This window comes from Empidonax traillii, unplaced genomic scaffold, assembly GCF_003031625.1.
Source record: "Empidonax traillii isolate 1590-97213 ecotype Southwest subspecies unplaced genomic scaffold, ASM303162v1 scaffold720:size321207, whole genome shotgun sequence".
Classification (NCBI taxonomy): domain Eukaryota; kingdom Metazoa; phylum Chordata; class Aves; order Passeriformes; family Tyrannidae; genus Empidonax; species Empidonax traillii.
The window spans coordinates 40,861-56,015 of record NW_020955913.1 but is presented as its reverse complement, the minus strand read 5'-3'; the positions used below and the strand labels follow the sequence as shown (position 1 = coordinate 56,015).

At 43.9% G+C, this 15,155-nt stretch overlaps 1 protein-coding gene across 18 annotated transcripts in view; it reads right to left on the bottom strand.

Moving 5' to 3' along the window:
* Positions 1-15,155, bottom strand: part of PTPRF (protein tyrosine phosphatase, receptor type F) — a 241,396-nt gene that overhangs the window by 206,438 nt on the left and 19,803 nt on the right. Inside the window, exon 1 of one of the 18 annotated variants that reach the window (XM_027900385.1) lies at positions 9,636-9,641. The exons of the other annotated variants lie outside the window; for them this stretch is intronic. The gene's annotated coding sequence lies outside the window, so the exon portion shown is untranslated. Of the gene's footprint in view, positions 1-9,635; positions 9,642-15,155 lie in introns of those variants that run through there. 18 annotated transcript variants of the gene reach the window in all.

Genomic DNA, 15,155 nt, shown 5'->3' with positions numbered 1-15,155 from the left:
TTAGCAGGCATCCATGTATGTAATTCGTGCACGGTGGTTTCTGAGTATATCCACGCTGCACACAATGCCATTAGGCACTGATGGGCTGGCTTCCAACCAAGCTCACACTTCATGGAATCCCTTCTGGGTGGTGGAACCCAGGGCAGGAGATCAGTTCTCTTAACACAGACCTAAGAACTCCAGAAAAAACCCAGAGGTGCCTTTCTGATTCTTATCTCCTTCTTGGATGCAGAGATTTGGGGCCTTTCTTTTTTCCTTCTTGGAATAATGATTCTTTAACAGATCAGTCAGAACGCAGTCTGCTAAAATTAAAACAGCTTAAATTGAATGCAGGACTGTCACACATTGTCAAACGTGCTACAGAAAGGAAGGAGGACAGAAACAACTTCATTGCTGCTTCACTGCTGTCCAAGTGCGAGTTTGCAGTTGCACAGGAAGGAGAAACCTGAATTTAAGGAGTTGATAGGCAGGATTAAGGAGAAATGTATATTCTTTTTAGGCCCCTTCTCTCCTCCAATTCTTTGCTCATAATTTTATTGAGGAAACAGATCTCGACTGTTTGGGACATCTGCTCTGTAATTCCTCTTTCAGAATTCTGTAGTTTTCTTAAAATCCAGATTTGTTGCCATTTTGGCATGATTTACAGAGACTGACTGTAGCTAAATGAGTCAGAGTACTGCAAACCCTTTTTGTTTTGTTGTGTTTATTTCTTTAACATTGAGGAGACCGTTCCATTTATGAAAGAAACGAGGAAGACTCTGCATTAGGAGTTTTAAAAGGGCCATCCAGACGGAATATGCTCTGCCTGCCAAAAAGTGACACCCTGAACCCCAATCTCCAGCGCTATAGGCCAGGTAGAAAAACAAAGCAAACGCTGAAACAAACTTGATTGTTATGTCATTTGACCTAAGCTTGCTAAAATATTTTTTTGCTAGATACTCGAGGAAATTGTTTTCAGATGTCTTCTGACTGGTACACCTGCAAAGGGTGTAAAAAAATGCAGCACAAATAAAAGCTGGATCAGATGTAACCCTCTTCACAGGGCCTGGAACCACTTCTGCAACAATACAGGTGAGGAAGGGAGGAAAACAGAAACAATTCAACTTTTTATGGAAAAGACTCCACTGAATCATAAAACCATAGCTGGGAAGAGACCTCAAGGGGCCTCCAATCCAACCTTCTGCTTGAAGTGGAACCCTCACCATTCTGAGTGGTGGTGAAGCAGCCTCCTCCAGCGCTGCTCTGCCCTCCAAGAGGAAAAGCTACTCCTAACACCATCTGATCTTTTCTTTCAATTATTAATAGCAAACTTCAACACAAGCTCCTGGATCTCTCCATCTCATCTCTGCTAAACTTATCTGTTATGACAGCTATTGAGCAACTGGATGACTAAAGATGGCAGACACTATGACTGTATGCATCCATCAGAGCCCACGTTTAAATAAACAAACCCACTATTTTCAAACACGGATAATCACCACATCAATAGACTTATTAATTGGATTCCAGGACATGGTTGGATGCATGTTGCAGCAGCAGGGACTGGCTTCAACAAACACTGAGCTCCATTCCATCCATATGTCTCAAAGATAAAAGAAAAAATTGGAGTGCAATCAAATGCAGTGGATTAAATAACAAAAGAAATTAAACAAAATGGACACTGAATTTGTTTCATTGTATACATTCTGTGCACAACATACACACCCTGCCACAGTTCTGAGCATGTCAACAGCTTATGATTCATAGAATAATTTAGGTTGGAAGGGACTTTTGGAGGTCATCCTTTCCAAACACCCACTGAAAGCAGTGCCAGCTTCGAAGTTGGGTCCAACTCTGAGGCTGGATCAGGTTTCCTGGGGCCCCATTCAGTCAAGCTTTGAGTATTTTCAAGGATGGACAATCCAACACATCCCTGGGGCTCTGGTATGACCTTTGGCCATCTTTGTGGTAGGGAAATTAAAAAAAAACTATTATAGCTTATCATTACCAGAGTACTGTGTGCCTGTACACCGGTCCATGACACTCCACTCCTTTCCCCACCAGAAGATGGAATTCTCTGCTACCTGCCTTCAGCAGGGAGGGCTGCATTTAGGGGTCATTCTCCCTCTCCTGTGTTTCAGTGAGTTCAGAATCATCTACAAGCTCTCTGCTGTAAGCATAAAGTATGACCACTGCTAATGAAAGATGACTTCTTACAATACCTCCCGGACCGTATGAGCTGTGCAGGACATCAACCTGCAAATTTATCTCCCTTACACAGAAATATGACTCGACCAGCAGCCACTGCCCTTCCAAATTAACTTCACTTACAATTCCTTCAAATGTTTTCACACCTTGCAACCCCAGCACGGGGTATGGCAAGCCCCTGAACGCTGTTATTCCCAGGTACCCCTGAACAGTGTTATTCACAGGTGCCTGGTGCTCGTGATATTCCTCGCACCTTTGGCTAGACAAGACATCTTCTATTTCTTTTTTTTAATCAGATTTCCCTCATTTACTTCCCCTGCTCTGCTGGTTGCGAGACAAACAATTTTTCTGCTGTACTTACTGACGCTCACAAAGTCCAGCACAAAAATGTGGGGGTACCGTTATCATTTCAGAATCCCTGGATGCCAGCACTCCACAAGAAAAGCAGTTCAGTGGAGCTCCTGCTACACAGGACTGCCACACACAAACTACCAACATTAAAACACTCTGAGAGACACTTCCCACTTCTGTTTCAACACGTCACCTCCATTTACATTCACTTATTGCGTTAAGTCTATGCACAAAATGAATCCCAGTTGCAACTTCCACTAAGTAATCAAGTAACTGAGCATTTTAGAGCCACAAACAACACATTTTGCCTTTTTTGGATATACCGAACCAGCCCTTTGTCACTGCAAAAAGAGAGCTCGACATCTGAGATATAAAATGCTCAAAAGAAGGCTGTATCAGTTAACTAAAAGAGAGTGATGACTGCAACAAACTTTATCAGTTCTGACATGGCAAAATGAGAGCAGGAGACCAGTATCACAGACTGGCAATTCCATTAACTCTTTGTATTGCTGTATTTTTATTTATTTGTTGACTGTTCGTGGACTAACAATAGCCACGTGGTGAGTAAAAAGTGGCAGCACGTAGAGGCCACTGTTGCCAAGTCTCAGTTTTCAGGAAACTGCCTTTAGCAGCTCTCCAGCCCACTGAATGTGACCACCAAAGTAGGGAAAGAGCAGGTTCTTTCTGCCAGCAGCCATCACAGCAGACAGCCTTTTTCCTCTAACCTCAGAATGACTTTAACTTTGTCCATGAGAAACTAAACTGTTTAGACTCTGGCACCATCACAAAAGCTCAGTTCAAGGGGAGATATATCATATATGTATTTTATATAAACAGATCTTTCTTCTTGATTTTCTCAAGTGCTCTTTCATTTCCCACTGTATCCAGCTCTTACAGACATTCCTAATTCCCACTTCCACGCAGGTTCAAGAGCTAATTCATGGACCCCAAGGAGTAAAGTATCAAACATCACATTTTTTACCATCAGATCTCTTGAGTACCAGCTAACAAAGTAGGTAAGCAATGACAAGCAATTACTGTTTTCTCACTCTTTACAGATAAGATGTGTGATGTTCTTGCCAGTTTGACAAGTATTGGTGTTGTTGGCCCACTAACCCCAGTATGGGGGAGATTTTAGAGATTTATCTGGAGGAGGAGACGCTGATGTGGGCACTCAAACAGCATGAATAAAACCAAAGCATTGTGCCACGGTTTTTTTTTTCTCCCCACCTTCAAGGAAAACTGCATTTAATGGTCAGGGCTCTCAACTCCTCCCTGAGCTATTACTACTATTACTACTTATCAACTTGATAAAGCCACTTTTGCAGAGCATAAGGGGAAAGTTTAACACAGAGCACAGTATAATGAAACCTTATGGAGGTTTGTGCACAGATCAGCAGGTAATGATTAGACTGACAAGGACTCGAGTCTGAGCACTGACAAGAGAAACTGTCAATGTGTGCCCATCACACGGCTCTGAGTTTTTCCTGGCAGCTCTGGGATCCTCCAATGGTAACAAGAAGCAGAATTAGGTGAGTCTATCACTTGTGGGTCCTGTTTGATTAACCATCCATCAGGGTGCACAGACATCGATATTTGCTGTCCCCTCATAATGGCTAGCTCCTCGCTCCTCGGAAGATGGACGGGGTTTTGCAGAGACAGCAGAAGTGCCCATCTGCAATCTCCAGGTAATAACCTACACGCTGGAGGAGGACATACACGCCTTGCTTGTCGAGATCCCGAAGACAATCTGCTTTGTGTGGTGCAAGTGAAGGTGTTATTAAATCTTTCAGGTGGAGAGAAATGTTACCGAGACCAGCAGAGCAGCTAAGGCTTAGTGTCTTTGAAGCTCAGTCTGGGAGCTCAGACTGAGAACCAGCTGGCTGGAGAGGCAGCTGACAAATGTGTTCAGCCTGGGCAAATCCTTTTATTCTAGTACTTAAACACCTTGGGCATGGCATTAAAAAGGGCCTTTCTCACCTGCTGCATCCTCCTGGAGAAGGAATGAGGAACTATCAAGAAATATGCCCTCTCAAAAGAAAAATATTAACTGCAGAAGCAGCACAATAGCTTCACTGGCAAGGGAGGGAAATGAGGGAGCCTGTTCCTGGCAACACTCCTTCAGCCACAGCAATTCAATCCCTGCACTGAGGAAGCATCTACCATGACAAGTTATTCCATCTAGTTTTAAGGTCAGCCACTAGAGAGAAAATGCCTGCCCACAGTATTGTAGCTAAATACAGCAACTAGCATCCATGAGCTGGAGAGCACGGAGCAGCAAGGCAGGAGAGTCTGCAGGTGGGAGGGATGAGGAAAAGCCAGGCTGGGCCCACTGACCCTCCTGCACTCTCCAGACAGGTAACAGCCATGTGCACATGAAAGGGAACAACAGCTCAAGGTGCAACAACCAAGGTGCATTGGTTGTATAATCCTCTGAATTATCTCCTATCAAATCAGTGGTTAACCTCCTGCATTTTCCCCTGTGTTTCTAATGGAATTCAGTGTCTCCAACAGGGAATTGCATCAAGGACTGCAAGCATACACAGTTTTCAGAACCACTACTAGGAACTGTCATGAGTGCTGCTTGGTGTTGGCAACCTCGGCTACTCTGGGGAGGCAAATGAACAGAATTAAAAACACCCAGCAACTCCAGTTATGTGGGAGACAGCTCACATGAACCATGGGAGAAACTACCGGAGGGGAGGCTGTCACAGAGAGTCTCAGCAGTCAGGGAAGGCCAGATGAGAATGGAGGAAAATAAGGTGACAACAATGATGAAGTTTATCTTGCTTAGGAAGGAAAGAAGGAGCAGTGGCAGCAGGGAGGGTGAGAACACGAGAACAGCCTTCAAGGATCTGGAAAGAAACTGCAAGATGGAAAGGAACTTTTTTCCCCCCTTTTTTTTTTCCTTTTTTTTTTAAGTCACGCAAATGGACAACAATTCATAGTCACAAAGTTTCTGAAAGGGAGTTTAAGGTTAGAATGTTTGGGGTACACTCCGATACCATATTCCTAAGATACAAATATACTGACAGTTAAACACTGGAGCAGCTTGCCGAGGAGACGGTGGGCTCTTCTCTCACCAGAAGTTTTTAAGAACATGCCAGACAAACATCTGTTGTGAACAGCTTAGAGCAATCCTGTCTGAGCAGAGAAAGGCGGGATGAAACCGGGACATCGACACACGACGAACACCATCCGTAGGAACCAACACTGCCCACGTTACTGCTCATTTTCAAGGCTGCTATGGCATAATCTCAGTCTCTGGATCGAGCTGGGTTCGTACCAAACCAAACTTGGGTGCTTTGACCCGGATGAAAGACCAGCAGCTTCCCACCACAGTGAGCAAAAAAGGCTTGTCGTCCACAGCTGCCAGGACTTCTTCTTCTGCAAAAGGCACAGCAGCATCTGTTTTTTTTGTGATGTTAATGGAGTAGCCATTTTCTCTGAGCGGTATTTTCATAAGGTTAACTCAGGGCCTGTTTGCTACTCGGTGAAATTCCCGGTACAACTCGGTCTATTTAATTTTTAGCATAACAAAAACACCAGCGCTGCAGAGTCACGAAGTTCTGACCTGAGACCAGAACTTATTACTCAATTAGGAAGAGCAGATGAGCACAAGGATAGACAGTTCTCCAAGATGAAACTAAATCAGAATTATAACAAGGTAGGGTTGGTTTTATTTATCCATGCAACAAACCTGCATAAACGGTCAGCAAAAGCAGATGAAAGTCAGCCTCGTCTAATTTAAGGTAACACATTTTGTAGGGAATAATTTAAACCAACAGTACCCTTTTCTGGATTCTGAACTAACTGCAGCCACTCAGAAAGGCACTGGACATTAGTACCTAAGTAGATGCTTTCAGTGAGTTGCTCCATGCAGGCACGGTCGTGAAACTAGACATTAGAAAGGGCATGGATATGGAAGACTACAAAACTACATTACTGAAAAAAGGCAAGAGAATTTCTAAAGCAAAATAATCTAATACCTACATCAACTGTGCCTTGCCCTTCGACGATGGGGTTGGGGTTGACAAAACTCTAGAGAACTGACTGTGAGAAGAGACTGAGCTGGGCGATCCCATTTCGTTCTTGCAAGAGAAACAGTAATTCAGCTGAATGTAAAAGTGATAAATTCGAAAGACTAAGTCTTTTGTTTTAATAGCCACACAACAGATAATTAACCTCTAGTCAGTGAGGTGCCCCAGAGCAGCATCAGAAACAGGAGAGTTGGAGAATCCCCTTACAGGACAACGGCTTAGGGCAGAAATGGCATTAATCAACGACCTCACTGTACTCTATACTATAATAGATGCATATTAATATTCATAGATTTTTAGGACTGAATGGTCCACTCTATCATCCAGTCTGACCTCCATTCTGACACAGGACATGTTTTAGCCGGCTCCTCCAGCCTGTGATTCCTGTTAGGCTTTTCCCTGCTAGGTCAAAAGAGGCTGCTTTATACAAACTAGCTCCCCGTTGTAATACAGAGGCTCTAAGGTGGGTGGAATGCAAATTTTGGCTCAGCAAGAGCTGGTGATAAAAGTTCTGAGCTGAGATCCAAGTGCAAGAATTAAATAAACCCTACAGTTGTGCCAAATAATCCAAGAGGCAGGAAATGGAATATTCTCTCTGAGTGTCTGCACTAGGTCAGGAAAGCACTTTCTTGGTCCCTCTCCAGACCCCTTGTTTCAGGCTGTGGCTGCACCTTTACAAGGCCACCCACAAATGCAGTGTGGGCCTTTCCATCATGCAAGTCAGCAATATTTTTTAATGTTACAGATGATGGAATCACAGCACTCCCCATTAGCCAACATTTTTGGGATGGTAGTATGCTCAGGCCATGACAGAGTTGTTTTTAAGCAATTCTGCACCTAAAATGCCCAGAAAGCAAACAATATTTTTCTTCTTTTTTTATTTTTTGTTTTAAATTATTCTCACCTCTGTGACACTGAAAGAAAAAAAAAGGAGGATTTGTATTCCTAATTTTAACAGGGTTCAGCTTTTGAGTGACCCCTTCTCGGAAAAGGTTAATTCTTATGAACTGCATAGCTTAAATATGTCTCAATACAAGCATTGAGATCCACTCAAAAGGGATCCTTTTATAAAATAAGAACCTAAAACTTAGTATTTTTTAAAGCTATCTAGTTTTCAACTGTTTCTAACTCACTGTGGGTTTTATGGAAATAAAGGGCAATAATTCCTACCCTGATGCACTTTCCTGCAGACTGATACCTCTGTGACAGAAGCTGTTAACGAAAAAAAAACCCAAAAAGTCTGTTTCCCAGTCTAAGAACCAAGCAGTAACTGAGGCCCCTACAGTGAAACCCAGGGAGGGAGGGAAGACAGAGGGAGACTCATTCCTGTATCACACCCCAAAGCTGCAGGGAATCTGCACCTGGCTCCACTGCCCTTACTCCTGGGTCCTGCCATGGTGGGAACCACACACTGGGACATCCATCACTTTTACACCTCTTGGACAAGAACAAAAGCAGCCACATTGTCATTTGTCAAAGCAAAGTTCCTGCCAAAGCAGCAGAAACTGCATCCTCAGATATTGATGACAGCTGACAGATAAAGAGAGAAAAAAAGAGGATACTGCTTGAAAATTCTACCTCCCCTCTGGTGCCTGGTCCAAAGCTCTGCCTGCCATTCCCTGAGCCAAAGCAGGGAAAACCCCACCGGACTCAGACAGGACACAAGTCCAGTAAAAGCGCTTTAGTGACTAACACGTACAGCCAGCAAGTTATTGCACTGCTGCACTCGTTTCCCCACGCAACAGTCTTGTCAATTAAATTAGCTTCAACAAGCACGGGCAAAATTTTATTCAGAGGAGCCTGGAACAGAGATCAAGCCTGATCTCTGAAGTGGGAGCTGAGTCCTGCCGATCAGGGCAGGGCAAGTCCCTCCTCTGCACTCTGCTGCCTCTGAAATGCTGAACTTTCTCTCCAGCTCATTAAACATTGTTGTAAGGAAAGGCCTCGGCGCATACTGCCAGTTCAGGAATATATTAACAGTACTGGAAACCCTTTTAATAAATGACAGCCATCTGCCCCCAAAATTACAGATGCCCAGAAATGCAGTTCAATTTAAAGGGCAACCACTTAGGTCAGAGATCTGTGGGGTGGAGATCAGTCTTGGCACTGAGGAGGGATAAAGGAGCAAACACCAGCAAGCCACAACAGTGGGGTTCCTACAGAGAAACTGCAGGCTGGAGTAGCTGCAGCGTTTATATAAACATGCAGAGGATATGTGAATCATGAAGTGGAGCCTGTGCCTTATGTGAAGAGATCCTGAGAATGAAACTTGTGTCCTCCGTCAGATCTCACCGGGCTTGCTGATTTTTCTCTTCTTGATGTTGTGCTATGAAGGAGTTCACCAATATGGAGAAAAAAAAGCTTCAGTCCTGGAGGCAGCATGACTGAAAACCCCTGACAGCATTACCAAGTCCATAAATTCCATACTTTCCCACCCAGAACCTTCCATTACTTTCTGCTGTTACATTCGTTACAACAAAAAATGTTGAGGTTTAATCTCTGAGTGTTCACTTCTCTGTTTAAGCCTCATAAAGACTCTCCTAAGGCTACAAGGGGAAAGGAAAAAAAAAAGCATCCTTGCACCCATGACAGACACTGGATTGTCAGCACAGACAGGCAGGATGCTGCTCCTGCTCCAACACAACCAGCATGAGTCTGTACCCAGGACTCACAGAACTAGAGCCTGACACTGGCACTTTCTTCTTTGGAAAGCACAAAGGCTTTAAGAAAGGGCTTCAGAGAGTCAGCTTAGGCTCCTGAGCAGGACCTCTCTACAGCTGAATAAAACAAGCAAACCCTAAGATCCCATGAAAGCCCACAGACTATTTAAATTATGCCCACCAACAACAAAGCTGGAGTCATTTCAAGGGGAAGAGACAGCAGGTGGAGCCTGGTTAATAGCAACACTCCTGAAATCAGCAATCCACACTGCATTTTACCTGAGCATTATCATGAATTATCAACATTTTGGTGAGCTTTCTCCCACTTCAGACAAGCCTGCAGCAAATGAGGGCTCTGTTAAGGGACATCAAGTACGTGGAACAGAGATGGCTTCACCTGCTCCTGCTGCTCTGGGAGCAAAAGGCAGGCAGTGATGCCCTATCAGGAAGCTTTGATGGCTCACTCAAAGGGGTCACAAATGTGTCCTGGTTACACAGAGGGCAGAAGCATGTAGTACAGTACACATTCAGCAAATTTTTCCAATCAAAAACCATTTACCAGTACAAACAGGGCTTTTGCAACTTTGGACTCTGGTAGCCAAAACTTTAAAAAAGAAAAAAAACACAAAGAGTTTCAACCTGTGTAGAGCTCTAGGATATATATTCATAGCACGACACAGTTATTCAAAAAAAGAAAAATCAAAGATATTTTTTACAGAAGGAATAATATTCTATATATACACTCATTGCATGTGCTTTACAAATATAATGCTGCCATACTGATTCTTCTTACAGCCACTAAAATAATTTGTTTCAGGCTGAGCTGTGCTGCGTTCAGTTCCAGCACGTGGCACATTACAGACAAGTCATAAACATGCCAACCTCCCACTTTCTGCAATCGTAGAGTGGATTTCATATTTCTTTTATTTCCCATCTGCACTGGTTTCCTTCTCCCCATCAAACACACTCTGGAACTGAGATCCATCACAACCCACCAGCAGTCTTGTCCTAGTCCTACTTTCTGTAACGTCTTTACAGCCACGACCAGTAATGCTGGCAGCCCACACCAGGGCTCTCCAGGCTGAAGAAGTCCCAGAGACAGGTCCAGCTGCCCCTTCCAAACAGCCCAAGCCACCTGTGGTGCTTCTGGGAACCCAAACAGCCTCTGCCTCACAACCACGCAACAGGAACTCGCACTGAAGAGCCTGAAGTAGGAAACTTAAAAACATGCACCAAGGGCAGACCCTCAGGCCAATCATCCAAGCCAATTCCTTTTAGCTGACTTTACACAAAGCCATGACAGAAACTGCCAGAACAAGCCCACGCTGGACTCCAGTGCAGAACCAGGGAGACGCAGCTGCTGCCTCTGAGTGACCTCTGCCACGTCCCAAGGCACAGCCCAACCCCCCCCCCCCACAAACCACAGGGACCAGCACACCCCAGGGGCTCAGAAGGGAATCAGATATTTAGCAAGATTATGCTACCTGCTAATCTGATTAGCCCCAGAGACTGCAGATAAACATAACAAAGAACAGCCGGACACCAGCTGTAAAACCCATCCAGTCAAGCAAATAACGCAGCTGCCCAGAAAAGCTCAGCATCTGGGACCTGTCGCATGCAATGCTTTTAGGGAAATGACAGACTCGCTGCTCTCACGTTAGACATGGGGAAATGTGTTAATCTGTTTACCTTAAATGGATTTAACCTCAATCTGAAAAAGAGAGGGCTGACTCAGAGACACACGGCCAAGACACTCCGGCAAGCAACGCAGAGTGAGCAGGAGGCGGCAATCCCTGACACCATTTACACGGGCTCGAAGGATCAGGCATGACACAGGTCAAACAAGAAACGTTAAGAGATTAAATAGGCACACTTGTAATTAGGTGTAATGTTGACTGTCTTCTGCTCCTGAAATGATAATCAGGTCCCCCCATCTAATCGCTACACCCACCTGAGCTCCAGGATGATGCTGACAGCCCCTTCCCAGCACAGACAGCACACGCAGGCCTAGGAGGGCTTAGGATGGGGGGGGTGAAGGTTGGATTTAAAAGGAGAAACTATGTTTTTATACAAACAAAACATGTAGCAGAGAATTAGCAGAGAACCTATCACGCCTTCCTAACGGGGAACGGGCCAATGAAAGAAGACAGAAAGCCTCCCGCCTCACTCACCCTATGCTGGCTGCTACTTTCACAAGTGCAGCAGGGAAGGCAAGGGCATTATTTAACATGTCCACTTGACGTTTTTAAACACAGGAAAAAACAAGAGCAACTTGCTCAAGGACTGCATTCATCACTGCCTGCCAATTACAGAAACAAAACTGATCAGTCAGGGGGACACGAGTGGCACGCCAAGTCGGCACGGCGCCGCGGAAGCACAAGCACTCTCTGAAGCGTCCCGCCAGAAAAACAGGCATTATGGAATACACAGGAGCGGGTCTGAAGCTCTTCAGCAGCTCTCTGGAAAAGCACTGCCCTCCCTTCCTCATTAGCAAACGCTCTGCAGCAACCTCAACCTCCCCTACAGCTCTCACTTGAACTTTTGATTATCAATTCAGATCGCTTCTTTCCAAACTCACCTCAAGATTCCCCAAGATTGAATTCTCCCACACACTCTGTGCTGAGAGAATCAGTTTCATCTCCCTTCGCCCAACATGTAAAAAGGAAAACCTTTATTTCAGGTTCACCCAAATGAGAGCAGAAACAAACTGAGGCCAGATGACTTCCCCACCACCGAAGGCAACATCAGCCCAATGGTATTGCCATGAAACCTGGCTGCAGCTGCCAGGAGAAAGCACAGGATCACCAAAGACAAGGATGCCCAAGGGGGGTACCAGGAGTTGGGGTCTAGCAAAGTTCAGAATGACAGGGACACCCAAAGGGAAAAGATAAAACAGTTCTAAAGATATTGTCTAAAATATGCATTTTCTATTTTTATGGCGAACATGACTGGTTGCTAGTATTCAAATGCAATTATGCAGAGGCTGATCTATAAATAATGCAAAGCCCAGAAAGGAGAGATCAACACTCATTTACAGCATACCCCATGCTGTACTGAATAATGTTATGCCCCAGCTTTTTCCATCCCCATAAAAAGGAAATACAGTCAAAAAAGCTAGAAAGAAGAGAAACATCTCCCCCATTTCCCAGCCAAAAGGGAGGAGGACATCTCTAAACCAAGGCAAAATTTAAGGTACGGCTTTTGTAGATACAAAGCTTTGTTTCTGCATTTCCAACTCAACCTGCTATTTTTATACACACATGTCCCCAGAAGCTACAAACAAGGTATCATGGAAATACATCACCTCTCACCCTGCTGCAAAGTGCTCTGAGTAGATGCCATACAGAAGCAACAACAAAGTTGTGTCCCAAATTTCTTAAATGAACTGTCTTGGTCTGTTGCACAAAGGAGTGAATAATTTAAGTTGGAAGGGACACGCACATGTCAGCTACTCTAACCTCCTGCTCAGAGAAACACTAACTTTAAAGCAGTGTTTAAAGTTTAAAGAAGGTAGCTCAGGACTTTGTTCTGCCGATCTTTGAATATCTCCACAAATGAAGACTCAGAAGCCTCTTTGGGTTCCTTTTTCCAACCGACCACCACTCTCACCATCAAAAGGTTTCCCTGCACAACCATTTGCATCCTCCTGGCTGCAAACTCTGATTTTTGACTCCCGATTTTCAGTATGCACCTCCAGGAGGAGAAGCATTTCCATTTTCCCCAAAAAGAATTTTACTTCTTGATTGCAACTCCTGAATTTTAAAACAGTTCTTTAATTTTTTTAAAAAATTTATTCATATAATATCCTTACAGCAACAATACCTTCCCACACATCCTCTCTGCACAATCAGATTTATGCCATTTACATTGAAAACTAAGGTCTTTTTCCCTTACTTATAGCTCAGTTAGCTTTGTTATAATGCAGTTTATAAAATTACATTTAATGGAGAAGGGAGCAGGTAATTTGTTTATTTCTGAACTGTGATGGCTAATGGATGGGGTGGGAATAATGACAGGATATATATTATGTTATGGCTGAACAATACAAGGAGAGAATGCATGACCTGATAATTTTTATCCCTCATTAAATTGTCTATTGAGCTGCTTTTTCTCCATATCAGCTTTTAAAACACAAAAAAACCACAGCAAAAAACCAACATATTACTTCAAATCACAAGATTAGTCTTAATTAAAGCAAAAATTACTCATCTGTTTCTTAAATTCATTAGCCATTACTGAAAACACACAAAAAAACCAAGGAAATCAGCATAAGGAGACTGACTGTAAGTAGCCATGTTAACTGCCCTCCTCCATAAACACTGAGGCACTTTAATTTCCATGTCTGGAAGGACAAATAAAGTCTGTGCCACACTGAGCATCCTTGCCAAGTCCTTCCCTCCTCCCCAGCAAGCCAAGAGCGGAATGGGAAGCAGAATCCAAACCTTTCTGCACACCCAGATGGAGCAGTGTCACCCCAGCCACCTCTGCTTTTAGAGGTTTTTCTTGGCTTTTTCCAAGACAATGGTTCTGTACAAAGCAGGAAATGCCACTCCTGGTTCTGATTCACTTTCTTCAGGGAAGAAAATGCACGGGCTGCCAGTGGTTTTATTTGTGTTTGATACAAAGGGTTGGAATACACCATGGGCACCGCCTTGAGCCCTGCCTGGGAAAGGGCAGCAAGGAAAGAGATACCTAAGGACACATGGAGAAGGGTACCATTCCACACAGTCCTCTGCAAGGGGAATCCCAACCAAAATGGAACAGCTTCTGAGGCTGATGGGCTGGACCGGGCTCTTTGGAGAGTTACCAACGTGCAAAAATCCACAGGGGAAAAAAAAAAGGGGGTTGCAGACTGAGACCCAAGCTCTGTGGCATGCAAATTGTCTCCAGTGCAAAGTGGCACATGACTGAAATATGGAGACGAGGGAGAAATGTGAAGGTAACCAGATTAGGCCCCTGGCCTAATGATGAAACGTTTTCATTTCCTATAGGGAAAATTACTGATATTGGTCAGCATCAACTGATAACGGGCTGGCTATTATGGGTTTCAAGAGGGACTTTGATCCAGATCACATATCCCATTAACAGAGACAATAAATTACTCTCACTTTCCATTACACAATGTGCAGAAGTGAAGCTCACGTGTTCAAATGAGACAGAGCTCCTTGATGAGTAAGAGTGCAAAAACACCAGCAATACATCAAAACCACGCAAGTTCATATGCAACAACTCCAAAAGACAAAAATGAATGCCACTGAGAAAACATGCATTCAGTTTTGCAGAAACCACCAAAAAGGAGAGTTTCTTCCCTAAGAAACTCCCTTTTACTCAAGTTTCTTCTATTTCTGCCAAGTATGCTCGTATGGCAACCAAAAAAAAAAAAAAAAACCATTTGTGGCATTTGATTCTCCAAGTCCATACACTTCAAGAAAAAGTTTTCCCAGAAAGCGCTTAGATAAAAGTCCTTTTTTGTGGTTTAAGCAGGAACACCACCAGCCAAAGCAAAAACATGGGGCTGGCTGATGGGCAAGGCACCAGCACTCTGAAACGCTGCAGAGGTCACATCATGGCAGAGAAATCCTGCTCCGTAACGCTTTGATGTAGAGCAGCTCACAGAAATATCTTCGTTATTTCAGTGAAGTACAGTGCTGCTGAAACCTTTCTTACTCAGTGTTAAATAAGATGTTATTGTTCTTTAATATGGAAAAAGAGTATTAGTTTCTCTGTCAGCATTTCAGACGAATGTGCAAGAGGCAATAGCAGAAGGTCCTATGAGAGTCTCAGCTGAGTTCACATTCATTAGTACATCAGCGACTTCCCAACAAAAAAAGCAGTTTAAACTAGCATAAATTCAGCTCAGGCCTGCCACAGCGGCAGCACAAAGCAGGAGTAAGAAACTCAGCATTCAGAGATCAAG